This window comes from Agelaius phoeniceus, chromosome 2 (assembly GCF_051311805.1).
Source record: "Agelaius phoeniceus isolate bAgePho1 chromosome 2, bAgePho1.hap1, whole genome shotgun sequence".
Classification (NCBI taxonomy): domain Eukaryota; kingdom Metazoa; phylum Chordata; class Aves; order Passeriformes; family Icteridae; genus Agelaius; species Agelaius phoeniceus.
The window spans coordinates 30,425,380-30,441,392 of record NC_135266.1 but is presented as its reverse complement, the minus strand read 5'-3'; the positions used below and the strand labels follow the sequence as shown (position 1 = coordinate 30,441,392).

Below are 16,013 nucleotides of genomic sequence, written 5' to 3'. Positions count from 1 at the left end.
GGATTCCCCTACCCTCTGATTCTTTCCACTGTGTAACAGGCTATTTTTAGTCTGTTTGCTTGCCTTAGAAACTATTTCACTTTCTGCTTTGGACGATTTCCATAACATTCATTTGGATTCTGAATTCCAGGGTTCAGGATAATAGCAGAGCAAAGAATTGCTGTGTGGCAAGCTCAGTTCCAATGGTGGAGCTGGAAAACCTGTGCTGAGGATGTGTGATGCCAGCTGCCTCTGACCTGGTGACCTGTGGGAGGCTGGCTTAGCTGAACTGCATTGTGGATCATGCCCCATGTTTGCAGGCAAAGAGCCTCGTTAACCCTGAGTTTAATGGTGCTTTGGTTAGTGAATGGCAAAGGAAAACAACCCTTTAGTGGACTAATCCAGGTAGCCAAAGTAGATCTACCTCTGAAAGACATCTGTTTGCTTTAAGTCAAGTCCAGAGTCAAAAGCCCAGCCTGCCCTTGCTGTGTGTGCTTGGATGGTAGCATTGCTAATTTGCTGAATGTCACTCATTTTTCCTCCACATAGCAGTTAGATATGAATTAAATTGGCATGAATTAAATTTTCTTTGTCAATAAAGTGCTCTTAAGCTATATAAGGTGTTAGAGCAGGCCTTGCTGTGGGAAACAGTGCTCATCTTAACATTGTTTGCATATGATGCATCTAATCATTTGCCACTCTGACATATAAAAAATATCATGGAATCAAAGAATCACCAAGGTTGGAAGAGACCTACAAGATCATCCAGTCCGACTGCTCACCTGTCACTATCACTGTAACCCCTAAACCACTAACTCACATCACCCAGCACCAGATCCACATAGCTGTTAGACACCTCTGGGGATGGTGACTCCACCACCTCCCTGGGCAACCAACTCCAATGCCTGACCACCTGAACAGTGAAATTTACTTTTTAATATCTAATCTGAATCTCCCCTGTGTCAGCTTAAGGCCGTTTCCTCTGGTCCTCTCACTGAAGGCACAGCAGAAGGGATCAGCTCCCACCTCACTACATCTCCTTTCAGGCAGTTGTAGGTAGCAATGAGGTCCCCCCAAGCCTCCTTATCCCCCTCCCTCAGCTGTGTCTCATAGGACATGATTTCTAGACCCTTCACAAGCCTTGTTGCCCTTCTCTGGACACACTTGAGCACCTCAATGTCCTTTTTATATATTTTATATAGCTAGTTCTGTAATAAGTGAATTTCATCCAGCTGGTTGATAAAGCAGAAGAGTGCATTTCAGTGGGTTTGGGCAGTGTGTTGTTGTTTCCTAGGAAAGGCCTGCATACTTAGAATCCCAGAGGCAATGCTGGATCCAGAGTAGGATGAAGACTGACTGGCAGCTAATAGGAAATTTTCTTAGATAAAAATGAAGATGTTTCTTCTACTGGTTTTCTCTGCAGCTTCATAATGCATGGGATGAATATATACACTTGTGGGAATTCATATATTCAGGAGCTATATATTCAATGGAGAGCAGAAATTGAGCCTAATGCTACAGGTCAATATAGATAAAAAAGTTGGAATTCAGTGTTTGAGACTGGGGGAAAAAGACATTTAGTATCAAGCCTATATTCTTACGAATTTTCTTTTTTTTTTTTTTTTTTTTTTTTTTTTTTTTTTTTTTGGCGAGTCTTGATTAAGAACCACTCTGGATAGATTGGTTCCTGTTTGGATTAGAGGTTTAATCCATGATTGTTTACAAAAATACCCATATTCATCAGCCTTTGGAGGACAAATGGCTACTCAGGGCATGGATAAACAGTCACAAACACTCTGCTCAGGGCGGTGCCATGTGCTGTTCTGTGCTCCTGGTGTGGCAAAGGAGCAGGGATAGCTTGTGCAGGTGTTTTTCTGCATTTTCCTCCTGATTGCACTCAAAGCAAATAGATGTGTGACTGCTCTGCTTTTGGCCATCACTAGAGGGCTTCAGAGGGAGAATCCTGCTTGCCTCCTACCTGATGTCAGGAGCCAAATGTTTCTTCTGAAACCTAATACACACAGCATCATAACAGAGATGTTCTAGTTATGCTGCTAGGAACCTATTGGTGTTCAGCAGTTTTTTTGCATCTTTTGTTCAGGGAACTTTTTCAATAATTTTTTTTTTTAAGCTTCTCTTTTAATCTTTACGAGATGAATGGAAAAACAGGTGTGAGGCAAGTAGGGCTGGTGGGCAGCTGACGCCACTTTAAGGGTTTTGCAGAGCCCTGCACTTCCCTGAAGGGATGTGACTGTAATGTGCAGGTTGTTGGTGTGCATGGGCATGTGCCCACTCTCCAGGCCAACACTGTGGAGGGGTGGCCAAAACTGGGCCGTGGCTGTGGCATGGATGTGCTCTCTGGGGCTCCTCAGGAGGAGCGTCTGCTCACGAACGAGAGGCGTGAGGGAATAAGGGATGTATTGTACGAAAGAGACAACCTTTAGCTGGGTGTCTTGCTTTGAAGAGGCTTGCCAGCAAGTTGGAGAGCTGCCCTCAGCCAAGCCCGCTTTCAGTCAGGAAGTTTTATAGGTCATTCAAACCAGCAATGTCCTTTTCTTTCCATCGTGCCCTGCCTTTATATGCAGCAGCACACATGCTCTGCCCTCATCCTTCGTGCTTTGGATCAGTGGCTCAGCCTTAGCCCAGGAAGAGTTGTGAGTGCCTCCAGTTTCTGTGTGCTGTGGGAACACTGAAGCACATAATGGCTGCGATTCAGAGACAAATGCTAGCTCTCTGCTACTGATCACTTTGGCAGAAAGCCCCAGATGCTCAGAGACTACAGATGGAGCTGTTTTGGGGAGAATTTTTTGGTTAAAGAAAATAAAAAGGCACCCAAAACCTTAGAATTTTTTATTATTATTTTATTATTATTACCAGTGGTGGTAGTACTAATATTATGTTTTTCTGTCTTTATAATAGCCTCCCTATTCTTTCTTTCCTTATTCTGCACCCCCTGAACCTCACTTTCCAATTCATGCCATCTAGAGCACATCTAAAAGCTTTTTGTAGGTGTGCATCGTTTTTTAGTAAACCAGCAAAGACAAGCTTAACCCATTTAACCATCAGTTTCTGTGAGACTTTTCTTTTTGAGTGGACTTTGGGATTTCTATATGTGGCTTTTGAAGGGACTAGGCTGCAGGAAACTGCAGGAGAGGAGCCTTCAGCCATGACAGGCTTTGTTCAGATACCTTAGTCTGGCAGAAGCTGACCTCTGCAACACATGGTCTTTCACTTAGCAGCCTCTCTCCAGCTATTGGAGAGGTCTGATTTGCTGTGTGTGGGATTTCTGCTGCTTCTATACTGCTTGGTAATGTTTCCAAACCAACCAGTGGATCCTTGCCTTGGTTGTAGAGCTGGACCTGGCAGGGTTGCTGCAGCTGTCCCTTTGTGCATGACTTCATTGTCACACAGCTCTGCTCTGAGCAAATCCGGTGCCTTCAACCTTATCCTCCTGAATTTTGAAGCTCTCCGAACAATCTAGGTTTCGTCTTTTGGATGTAAATGCCTTCCCTGTCTCTCTCATGCATTTTGGCTGGGCTAATTGCTCATAGTTTGGTTTCAAATCAAGTGTGATTAAGGGAAGATTTCTTCAGACTGCTACTTAATCATGTTACCAGACTAGCATAGTAAAAAGTTGTAATATCTATTGGGGTGAATACCCTGAGCACAAAATTACAGGCCCTTTCCTGCTTATGAGTCATCTTCCCCTGAGACTCTGTAGTGATAGCATTACTTTTATTTTAACAGAAAAATCCCTGGGAGGGCAACCAGTTATTTATCTGAACAAGAGAGACCATGTTTCTTGGTTTTTGCTGGATTTTTTTTTTTTTTAACTCCAAACTTTTGTATATATCCTTAAGGAAGGCACTGCTTTGGGTGTAGCTCCAATGCAGATGCTGGCTGGGCAGGCTGGGGCCATGCTTGGCACAGGGTATGTGGTGGCTGTTGCAGACTGGGGAAACCAAACCAATGCTTTTTCTGAGGGAGATCAGATTATATTATGTATTGGGGGATTTCAGTAAAACATGTTATGCCTGCTTTTATTTTACAATCAGGTTGCTGAGTTTCACTTTTTACAGGCGTTTGTGCTACAGGAGTGGGCTGTGCCTGTCTGAACTGCCTGCTTGAGAAAAGAGCCTCCAGAGCTCACAGCAGGCTCATAACACACACACACACACATGGGCACACACACAGAGCCTTTCTATGTCACTTTCCTCTCTCAACATGTATGGTGCCCAGTGAGTAGAGTAACCAAAGCCAGCCCCTGACCACAAGCCTAGGAAGCGGTGTTGCCCATCGCTGCCCAGGGAGGGTTGCAGCAGCCTCCTGGAGTGGTGGATGTGCTTCCACCTCTTCCTGGACTATGGCAGGACTTTTTCTTTCTGGGTGAGAAGGCCTGGCCTCTCCAGTTTGTCTTGCAGGCTTTGTGGTCGATGTAGGGCCTGCCACACGACAGTTTTGGACTGAGTAAATCTCATTTTCTTCTCATCAGCTTCCGAGTGTTGGTGCCTGACTCCCTTGTTCCTGTTAGGCATGCACACCTGCAGTTTTGAGCAGCTGTCTGACCATTCAGTATTTTGGTCCCTGCAGGTCCCCTCTGCTCGTTGTGGTGCAGTTGTGACGGACAAGGCAAAGGTGGCAGGTTAGGGTCTGGCAGGAGCCCCTGCTTTTCAGCATGGGGGCAGCAGGGCAAAGAGCAGCTGAGCCTTACTGGAAGCTGGTGTTGAGGTTGGGAAGTGGACTTCTGTCCCCTGCTCTCAGCATTTCAGCTCAAGAGTGAGAGACTTGTGCTGGGATCTGAGCTGTTTGTTTTTAAACTGGAAAGTGAGATGCCGTAGCAGCTCTGATTTTTGAAGTGAAATACTTTTTAATAAATGCTTGCCTGTTCACAGCCCAGCAGCAGAAACAAACATGTACTGTAGCATTAGGACTGTTTTATATTTTTTCCAGTCCTATTTTCTTGGCTGTTAATCAAGGTCTCTTTGTCGCCTTCCCAGCTGAGGGTAAATGCAGCTGGGGTATAATATTTGCAAGCAGTTTTTACTTTTATTTATCCTGATGGAGGCAGAAAGGCTTTTCTTCTAGGACAGGTAAATAATTAGCTGGCCATCCACGGCTTCCTTGCTCAGAGAGCAGGAGTAAGGGAGAGAGGGGACTGTGACACCCCATTTAATAGATGGACATGAGCATCTTGTGGCTCTGTTCATTGTTCATTCACTCCTGCAGCACTGCTCAGCTGTGAGGTTTCCAGGCGTGCTTGGCAGCACCGACAACAAAAACATCTGGTCCAAGAATATAGCTCCCTTCTGCTGGCAGCTGCATGGAAATGATTTTGTACATCGTAGTATAGTGCCAAATGCACTTAACTTGTACACTAAAGTGCACAGCCTTTATAGAGCTTTGGCAGTGCAGGGCGATTTTAAATGTGTGCATAAGTCAGCGTTAATCTACCAAAGAAAATCAAAATCTCAGCAACCAATTTTATAAAGAACTCGCTTATCACACATGCCCAGACGTGGCTGTACCTTTGTACCTGTCTAACAGCTGTTCCTGTCTGAGCACAAAGGAAAAGCCTTTTGGTTGCAGCCCTGGTTGTCGTCTGTCCTCTGGGAGGGTTTGGCACAGACATGAAGGGAAATTTGCCCCTCTCAGACATCCCTGAATTCCACTCATCAGCAGCTGCATTTGTTACTGATAGAGATTGTCTGTCTCCTCTCTTGTTTTAGAAAGGACCTGGCAATTGCTGAAGAAAAAATGTTAACTGTGAATCAAATAGTTTGTGTGTCTGCTGGTAAATTGTAATTTGAGTGATTGGATCTGATAATTACAGACATCATCATCTTGTCAGTCAGTTGTAAATCATTTGGTAATGGATTTCCCATTTTTAAAAGAGCTGGGTTTTTGAGCAGTAGTGTATTTTAGAAGTAAAATATAATATCCATATTCCTTCTTGCTTTGAAAACCCCTAGGGTTATAAACATGGATCTCATTCATACATGAACAAGCAAGTTGGAGAGGTCTGCTTCAAGAAAGCTACTCTCAGCTTACATATTTCTAGTTATTTATCTTGTGTATATTCCTGCAGAGTAGCTGAGCATGATGGTATTTTTTCACCCTTAAAGCTGCTGTTACATTGTAGGTTTTGAGAATGAAGAAGAGCAGGGAGGAGCTAAAATCCCAGGTCTAGTCTGATATCCTTCGTGGGCCTGGGTTTACCCTTTGCAGAAGGAGCCCATTCCTTCCCAAGAAAGTAGCAGGTGGTTTAAGGGCTTGGAGTGGTTTCAGTAGGTCTGTGCAGATCTGATGGTGTCACAGCTACTGACCTGATATTTGTTTTCTGCTCTGTCACCATTAAGAGGAGCAGTTCTCACCAAAACAGAGAGAGGGAAGAGAAGGTGGAGATGGTGACAAAGGGAGTAGGAGCGAGCCTCCTCCTTCCAGCTTTTTAGGCAGTCCTTGCTTGCAGTGTTGGTGTAAGAAACCAAAGGCATTTTGTGGAGTATTTTGAAAATTGATTTTGGCAAACCTGGTGCAGTCTCCTCCCATGGTCTACGCAGACAGTGATTTATTCAGCCTGTTTCTCAAACACACGATGGTGGGCTGGTATCACAGCTGTTTTTGTGATCCCTTCTGTCCCTCATCAGGTGAGAGGAGTGGGTCCTCTCTGGGTACTTTGAACCTCTTGGGTCCTCCCTGCTGGCACCTGGCATTTTGGATTTGCAGTCCTTTCTCTGCGTAAGGCAGGGGGAGGGCTGTGAATTACTGACAGAGGCTGAGCGGTGACTAATATTGGACCAGAGGAGCTAAAGTGTTTAACCTTCAGGCAAAGATTACCTGAAATTAAAACTTGTAAGGACTTGTGCTCTCACACTGTCATCCAGTCATGTTTGTAAGACACATGTACAGATCGGATGATTTCTTTTATTCCTGGGCAATTTACATATTTTGGCTGCTGCACAAAAGAAACCTTGTGTTGAATAAGTCAGATCATGATCTCACACCAATCCTTGCTTACAAGAAGATTTTTGGAAGCTGTAGCATAGTGCAGAATTTTGAGTTTTCCTTTTGTGGGTGTGAAACAGAGCATAGGTTACTGGCTGCACTAAAGATGGGCATTTGACAAAGGTACACCACTTTAGAAAAGAAGCGTTAAATCAGTTTCTTCATAGTAGCAGGCTCACTGAAATGTATGTCACTTTATAGAAGTGAATTGGTGGCCTGCAAAGAAAATGCAGTAATTTCAGGTTTGAGCCTTTTCTTAGTACTTATCTTTTGACAAAATACAGAGCTTTGTTAGTGTTGCAGACCATTTTAAATGTTTGGAAGGAAAAATTGCTGCATTCGCAGCATTTTAATGAGGACAGTTCCCTTAATTAAAGCATTAGAAAACTTAGGGAATGTGCACAGCTGAGGGATTAGCAATATGTTACAAAGTTCTTCTTCCACCTACTACTTGATTTGGGGTCAGAAGACTAAGACCATAATAAAAACTTGTAGTCTTCCAGGAGTTGTTTGCTTGTCTTAACCATTGATGTTACCAGTGACCAAAGCCTGGATTCATTCTGTCTGATTTTAGGCACACAGTGTGGTGCTGAAGTCTGGAGCGTAAGTGATCTGCAATTTAACATGGGAGAAGGGTGCCTGTGAGGGACAGTTCTGTCCACCTGAGTGATATTTGTCCTGTAGAGGGGTAAAGGTCACTGGTGGGACCATGTCTCTTGTAATGTGAGGTACTTGCTGCATGGCTACCAGCTGCTCACTGCTGGCTATTGTGGTGGTACTTGTTTGTGCTGCTCTGTATTTTGGGTTTGTTTTTGTTGGTATTGTTTATTTGTTTTGATAAATTTGTTTATTTATTTTTATTTATTTTTATTTTAAATTTTATTTCTTAATGTACAATTGATTTTGTCAGTCTGCCCCCTCTGCTTTGCAAATCTATCTGTTTGCTTTTGGCCTAAATAATTCAATGTATTGAGCAGTGGCAGGCCCTTCAGGAAAGAAATGGTAGCATGTGATAGAGTTGCTGAATTTCTCTTGAAAACTATTTCTCCAGCCCCATCTCATTTTGATAAAAGATCCTATGTGAAACAGCCCTGAGGAAAGTCCAAGTGGGGTTACTTTCCTGTCCTGTCATTTGTTCTGTTCCTGTTTGGGTGTGCATGGTTATATCTTTTGTGTTCGTTATCCCAAACTGTTGGGATATTTTGTTTGTCTTGTAGCATTTGGGTTTCCTTCAATATATGAAATGAAAGAGGGGTTGTAAATAAATTCCTCTTCCCTGTTCATCTACAAGACTTGTTGGTCAGTGTGGGTGTGAGGCTGTGTATTGAACAAATCTGTCCTTTAAGAAAATTAGTGTCTTTGTGTAATTATAGGTTTTCACTACTAGAAGAACATTAGTGTTATGCCAGAACTGCTATTTTTAATGTATTTTACTTTCTCAGCTTACATTTCTGCTAATACCATGTCTGTGTGGCATTTGGTGCATAGGAAATCTGCTTTCAGTCATTTTAACCTTTTGTTTCCTCTCTTCTCTCAGATGTTCCCCTTCTGCCTCCCTCTAAGTTTAAAGCTTAGTCTCAAGCCAGAACTTCAGTTTCTTGCTGAATCTCTCCAGCTGCATGAAACCTGCAGCCTTTTACATCTCCCAGGTCCAAACTGCAGCCTGGCAGCGTCTGGACTGCATATGTGGGGAGGGACTCATGTGTTGGTCCCTTTGGGAAGGAGATCTGCCCTCCAGGTGGGAATGCTGCAGCTTCATACTGCCCAGGGCAGAGCAGGGACCACCAGGCAGTGGCCAAATGCCTTCCTTGGCTCTGTCACCCCCTGAGATGTTGCTTTCCTTGGCATCAAATGCATGCTGAGATTGGAAGTAGAAGAGCTGTGCAACATTTTGGCATTGTGCATTAGCCTGTTTTCTCTCCAGCATCTCCATCTCCTCTAATTATCTGAGCATGGAGCTTTGCGTAAAGGAGGCTTCTTTATTTCACACACAGGCTTAATTTTAATATCTGCTAGGAGGAGCTTGTTCTGATCACAGGAAATCTGAGACTGGATGTAGAAATTGTATAGCAACAGGCATTTTTAGTGTAAATAATAGTGATGGAAGTAGGGGACTAGTCCTTCCCTCTTTTATGAGAGCTCTGGAGATGTCAATATAAGGCTGGCTTGTTGTGTAACTTTTAAGTAATTTAGGCTAGATGAGGATGGACAGTTGAATTGTATAGCTCAGACAGACATGCAATCTGAGCAGGAAACTCTTTTAAATAATCATGACTAGGATCAAGGAATTAGCCTTGGAAATAGTTGAAGTGAATTGCCCTTAGGAGGTTTCTCTCTTGGCTTTATTTGGAAAAGCCTGTGGCATCCCAGGGTTTTACTGAGGGAGGTCAGCAGTGGTGTGGTTTCTGTGCCTTCAGAGCAGCTCATTCAGTGACCAGTGCAGGCACCAGAGGCACATCAGGCAAGAAAGAAAATATTGTTGTCGCAGTGACTGGCAGAGGAGGTGGTTTAGGGGGGAGACAACAGAAAAGTATTGTCTTCACGTGGTTTTTGGCTCCTTCCTGCCTGCACGTGATTCCATCTCCTGCGCCTGCACAATGCTGCTACACAGGCTCCTTGGGGAGTGCTGGGACCCTGCTTAGGAGCTAGTTCTTCCTCATGCCTCTTTGTCCAGCTAATTTAACTGTTCTTTTATGGCTGCAGCCTCAGTGATGGCACTGTCGTGAACAACTTGGCTCATTTGCTTTCTTGTTTCAAACAGTGCCTTTAGCATGCAGTAGAGAGGGTGTTGTGCCAAGGCGAGACAAAGCAGCTTCTGTTTTGTGTGTTTGGTGGAAGTGTTTCTCACCTGCTTGATGAAATGTTGCCACTGAAGGTAACTGAATGTGGTCATAAGGACAGCACTGTTCTGCCAGCCAGTCCTTGCAGAAGTGAGGTTTTTTTGACCCTTGAGAAAGCTTCCCAGCCGTCTTCTGCAATTATGGTGCCTGAGCAGCGTTGCTGCTTTGCTGTTCCTGGCAGTGTGGCTCTGTGCTGGCAGCAGCTCGCAGGCTGGTGGGCAGCTCCCAGTGACAGGATGCCTGGTTTCCAGAAAGCTCACCAATGGTAAAGCCCTGGAAGGCCTTTCTCTGCATGGGCTGTTATGTATACGAGGGGCAGAGGCTGAAGCACCCTCCCAGCAGTGGTGGGGGATGCTCAGCACCCATGCCACTGCTTGCTGGATGGCTAGTGCTCCCTCAGTGTCACTGAGTGTGTGGCATGATGGATGCCTTTCTTAAGAGGATACAGTCTGAAGGCATTGGAAAAGTCTTTGTTTGGGAAGGACCTGAAGGACAGTGCAGAGAAATTAACCTGGTGATGCCAGGGTGGGAAAAGTATGTGGGCAAGATGTCTGAAAAAGAGACCTTGCATTTGAAGTGAAACAGGCACAGAGAATGCTGGGAGTGAGAAGGTAACACAGGAAAGAGACAGATGGGAAATAAACTTACATGAGGTCTTTAGCTTGAGGGTGACAAAGCTCAAAGGCTTGTAAAAAGCTCTCAAGAAGGATGGGGTGTAATAAGAAATTTAAGATTTAGAAGGGATTTTATAAGGACTTGTTAAATATTTATTGCATCTCTTGATTAAAGTATTTTATTTAAAACAGTTTAGACTTTCCCTCCCAAGAAGCCTGTGTTTGATATTTTTTCTTACCAACTATTTTATGTCGTACTCCCAATTCCAACACTTGGTTGTGGTGTTGGAGAGGATCACGTTTTTCCACGTTGCACTCTCTGCACTGCAAGCTGCTCTGCTTTATACAAACTTCCTACCTTGGCAGTCACTGGCAGGGACTTACCCACTTGGAGTATCGTTTCTCTTGTGGTTTGGTTCCTCCTGAAATTACAGCCTCCTTCCCGGCTTGGAGGCAGTGCCACAGCTCCCACTTCAAGTGCTGTGCTGTGTGCAACACTGCCCCAGCTTTCCTCGCCAGAACATCTCCCTGGTGTGTGAGAACTTTATTAACGAGTGTAGATATTATGGATTCCTGCAGCAGAAAAGGTCACCTATTGTGCTAGGCTCTATTCAGACTTTCTCTGTCCTGGACAGATTCTGCTCCAAATGGATGCTGGCCATGTCTGGAGTGCAAAGAGGAGGGAGGTTGTGACACTCAAACAGAATGGTGGTTTGCAAAAGTTGGTGTTGTGATTTGATTTGTTCAGGAAGATTTTTGTTTGTGGTTTTGGTGTCTTCTAGGACTTTTTTTGTTTTTTTTTTAAATGTGAGTGGAAGGCAGAAGTGAAACGTGAGAGGAAGCAGAAAGGAAAATAAACTGGGTTTCTTTTGGACTTCTCCTGTTTTTCTTCAATTAGTGTGTCAGGGGCAGATGGTAAAAGAAAGGAAAAGTTGTTATCATTTTGATGCTTGTGAAGGCAGACTGGTTTCCTCTCCACTGCTCTGGGAGTCCATGGGTTAGCAGTGTTAGCAGTGCCTTTTCACTCCCAGTGCTGGGCTGAGGCTGCTGCCTGCTGCTCTACGCAGATCCCAACTCTGCTGTGATCTCAGGATTCCAAAATGTCAGAAGCTGCCACTGGAGCTCGTGATCCTCAGGAACTCTGCTTACTCTGAAGCCCCAGGCAGAGTATTGCCAGCTGCCATTCTCCAGGCAGGGCAGCTCCATGGGTATAGACAGGCAGAGCTTTGTGAGCAGAAGGAAAGCAAAGGAGAGGAGATTTGAAAGCTTCCCTCACTCCATCCTGTTTTGCTGGTGTTTGATTTTACACTGTTTGGTAGTGATATTAATTCTAAAAAACCCCTTGATTGTAGCTTGAAATGACTGGATGTCATTTGTGAGAAGAGAGATGAGATTTGTCAATGTCTCATTTCTTAAATCAGAAAGCAAAGTTACTGAAAGGACCAATTTGTATTCTGTTTCACACTGATTTAGAGCAACATATAAATCATCTGGTAGGATGAGTAAACTTGCTCTCTCCTTTATCACAGAACATTGTCTTGCTTTAACCTTGCTGGACTGTGCTTTCTCATTCGCATTTCCCATCATCATAATAAGTAGGGTAAATAAAACCTTTGGAGATAATACTGAGTTTCTCCTCCTTGGGTTGGCAGAATAAACTTCCAGCCAAGAGCAGTAGTCAGGCAGATCTTCCAGGTGAGGGAGTTTGAATGGAAAGTCACCACTTACATGCCTTGAGACATGTCTTTGCTCTACCTTTGGGAGGTTTGGGTTTGTTTTTTTTTTTTTTTTTTTTTTAAATTCAGCTCCTGAAATAATTTCATTGTGCTATAGAGCTTGGGAAACAGTATTATTTCCCCCTGAATCTTCCAGGTGTGTTTCTCAGAGACAATTTCTCATAGGGGTCTCATACCTGTTTTAGTGCTGGAATAGGTTAGGACGGTTGTGCTTGGTCTCCTGAGGCATGTAGACAATGATGTTTAGGGACAGACTTGAAGTGACTTTCCCTTTGGTTATGTCCTCCCTGATCCTGACACTTCTAGAGCCTACTTCTTTTCCATCCCTCAAAAGTGTTTCTGAATTCCTTGTCTTCTAAAAATTTGTGTAAATACGCAGTGTTTTCTTTCCATGATGTTTCAGGGGGTGGAGTGTTACCTTTGGAAAACAGCTCATAATCTTCCTTACCTGGATCTGCACTAGTAGCATTTTTGACTGCGAGTTTCTCCAGTGGCAACCGTGGTCAAATACTGAAATCTTCAGCTACTTAAATCATCACAATTTTGTAATTGCTGAAGCAATAAAAACAAGTCATTGATTTGCCATCTGCATGCACAAAACCCCATGCTGATATTTAGTGTGCAGTGATGAATGGAAGAACAAGGGATGTTGAGCTTTGTGGTGGAGCAGTAAGCAAGCTGGTCAGGTGCTGCTGGGTGGTGGGCTGAGAGGTAACACACCTGGGTTTATTTTCAGTGTGCTGATTCATATGGTTAGAAATTATCTGAATGTACATAGGTGGATTTCTGTGTGGGAGTCATATGCAGGTTTTAATCTTACAGGCAAGATTATTTTGGTAAAAGAGTGTTGCAGTTAGAAACCCCTAGGGATGCTGGCACGTCCATTTAGTCTCTGAAGGGAAACACATGAAAAGGGAGAGGAAAGCTGCTCCAAGCTTGATTCAACCACGTGAGTCTTGCAAAAGTATAGCTTACTGCAAAAATTACTGGTAATCAGACGTGCTGTCACAAACAGACAGGGAATGTAGAAGTATAAAACACTTCCACCAGCTCCATCAGAGGGAAGACAAAGAGGGTTTCAATGGGAGTTTGTATTCACAGATAATGGCTTAAAGTGGTAATTGATGCCAGCTGCATAAAATCACTAGGAAGGGCTCACCAGCTGCCTCTCTCCTTCAAGAAAAAAGGATGTACTTTTGTATTACTTCATGAGAATGACAGTCTCTTGCCTCAATCAGTTTTAATTTTCTGCTTTTGTGATACCCTTGCCTCTGCAAATGGAGGCACTGTCAGTGGTGTTGGTGCAGTGCATGTGTTGTCTGGAGGAGGTGACAGACCTTCCATCTCTGAGGCAGGAAGTGTGCCCCTGACACACTCACATGTACACATCCCAGGAGGGCTGCCAATCCTCAGGAGGATCCCTGCTGCAGGCTGCAGGGTACCCTCCCTGAGGCACGTGTGTCCATAAGGGGATCTGTGTGGAAAGGGACTTATCTGGTGATATTTTTGGGTGGGACTCATCTCACCCTGATGCGAGACATCTGGTGATGTCTGCAAGATTGGTGTCTGGATCTTGGTTAATGACCTCACCCTCCTTTTGTAGTTAGTGGGGAGAAGTAAACACCAGTAGGGTGCACATTGTTTGGCCTCTTTCAGATGTCCACATTGGGATGAAATGACCTGTACCCTGGAAAAAAAAAATGCTCCTGAATCTGGAACAGAACAATTTTGATCTTGCCAACTTTTTGTTTTAATTTCCTTTTTTTAGTCTTCTACCAATTGCTGCATCACACTGGTGCTTCAGCCTTTTCTGTGCTGATTATTCCTCATAATAGTTCCTGTCGCCAGAGAGTCTTCAGGACTCACTGCCAGGGGCTTATCGATCCACACTAACTAAGGGGATTCTTCCAAAGCCTGGCAAAAAGTACTGAATCCATTTATTATTGTAAACTGCATTTTGTACTGGATTGAACTGTAGGTGAGGAGCTATTTGTGTTGTGGACAAGTGCTCAAAGGCAGCTGAAATATGAATGTAGGACCATTGTTAGCTGTAGTTCAGGGAGGTACTTGGGGAGATATTGCTGCAGGGAGATTCTGCTGCAGGCCTTTGAGCAGGTGCTGTGACACAGACTCAGTGGAGGGCTGAAAGAGCAGTCACTGTCTGCAGTCTGCTGGCTCTGTGTGTTCCTTTTTTGTTGTTTGCTCTTTTTTTATTTTGGGGGGGAGGGGGGCTGGGATTTTTATTATTTCATTTTTCAGAAATAGATCCTGTTTAAGTATTGTCATTTTGGCTGCTGTTACAATAAACAAACACAAACAACCTTTAGGACATCCTGCCCATTGTATTGCAAAAGCTATTGTGTTCATGTGCTGAGGGTAGGAAGTAATTTTTATCTAAAAAGTCAGTTCAAAATAGCAGATTAATCCAATTATACATATTAACCTATCAGCAATTAAGTCCCAAGGCATCAAGTTTAACAATGCCCCTGTTTAATTTCTTTTTGCCTAAATGCACAGTTAGAGGTTTGGTGTAATATAAGCCTGTCTTCCACCTCTCTTTTTTCTTTTTGCATATAGTCTGAATAAATAAAAAATCATTCAAAAGCAAGGACAACAGAAGCAGCTGAGGAAGCACCAAGTTAGCTTTTGGCTCAAAAAGCTTTTCTGACAACGCTCTCTCCCAGGGCTGCTGTTCACTAGGAACTTTGATTTACAAGGTTTTCTTGCTATTTTGTTCAGTCTTCCAGAAATACCCAGTATTTTACTTCAAAGGCACATCTTAAGAAGATAAGAATAGTTTATCCCTGGTGCATTTTGGGAATTGTGTCATAATAATTTACGAGTAAGCGTTGCACCCCACTATTAGAGTGTTTGAAATGGTCGTAGCATGTACTAATGGTTGTCGTTAGCTTTGTAGCAGAGAGTGGTGTCTGTTGTTCAAGCCGTGTGTATGGGTGTGTATAAGGAGTTAACACAAAGCTACTATTAACATCTGCTTATGTCATGAATAGGATATTTGATTGCTAGCATGGTACAAATTGCGAGGAAGTTTAAGCTTAAAATTTTATCATATAATCAGCTTTGGCATCACAGAATAATTAGCGTATGTGCTACCGTTCCCATCAGCCAGCAACCCTAGGGAGAAGTTTTCGCTTCTTCCTGGAATCAGTTTAAGGTAGATGTTTTTCTGCTTGGATATAAAATTATGGAGCAAAAAGGAGTATCCACCTGCCTTTTAATTTGTTGCCTTGCTAGGTGCTTGAAGAAGACTCCTGCTGTCTAGGTGTGGGAAGAGAGAGTTGGGGGTGGGTTGGTGTCCTCTCCTTCTTTTGTATCTGCTGTCTGCCTGCTCACACAGCACCTCAAAGCGTGTGGATCCTTCCATGCAGCTTGTCCTACTGTCACTTCAAAAGCAGGTTGTGGGTCTTTTAAGGAGTGGTTTCATTATGTTACCCATTTCAGCTCTTTGGAGGGATGACCTCCCTTCACCTGAGCTGCTCTTTGCTTGGCACCTTGCTGGAGCGGGGGGAGCCAGGGGAAATCCTTCCTCCGCCTTTGTGTCTCAGCATCCTGTTTACTGCCTGGGCTCCTGGCCCATTCTTCCTGATGCACTTGCTCTTCCTCCACAGAGGCAGATGGAGGAGGAGAAGGAAGCTTGTGCACGAGGCAAATGCCTTGTTCTTGCAGTAAGGGGAATTCCTGATCTCCACCTCTGTTTTCCTGTGTCAGTCCAATGCTGGCACCAAGATGGGAACCTGCTTTGGCAGGTGGTTTAACAAAGCCACTGTCTGGCATTTTAATAGAACTGGTTAAAATTAATAAAACGAAAGGACAAAAATTGA

General features: G+C 43.9%; 1 protein-coding gene across 1 annotated transcript in view; it reads left to right on the top strand.

The window, feature by feature from the left end:
* The window catches only part of MAP4K4 (mitogen-activated protein kinase kinase kinase kinase 4), a 165,741-nt gene that overhangs the window by 90,580 nt on the left and 59,148 nt on the right, over nucleotides 1-16,013 (top strand). The gene's annotated exons all lie outside the window — the stretch shown is intronic.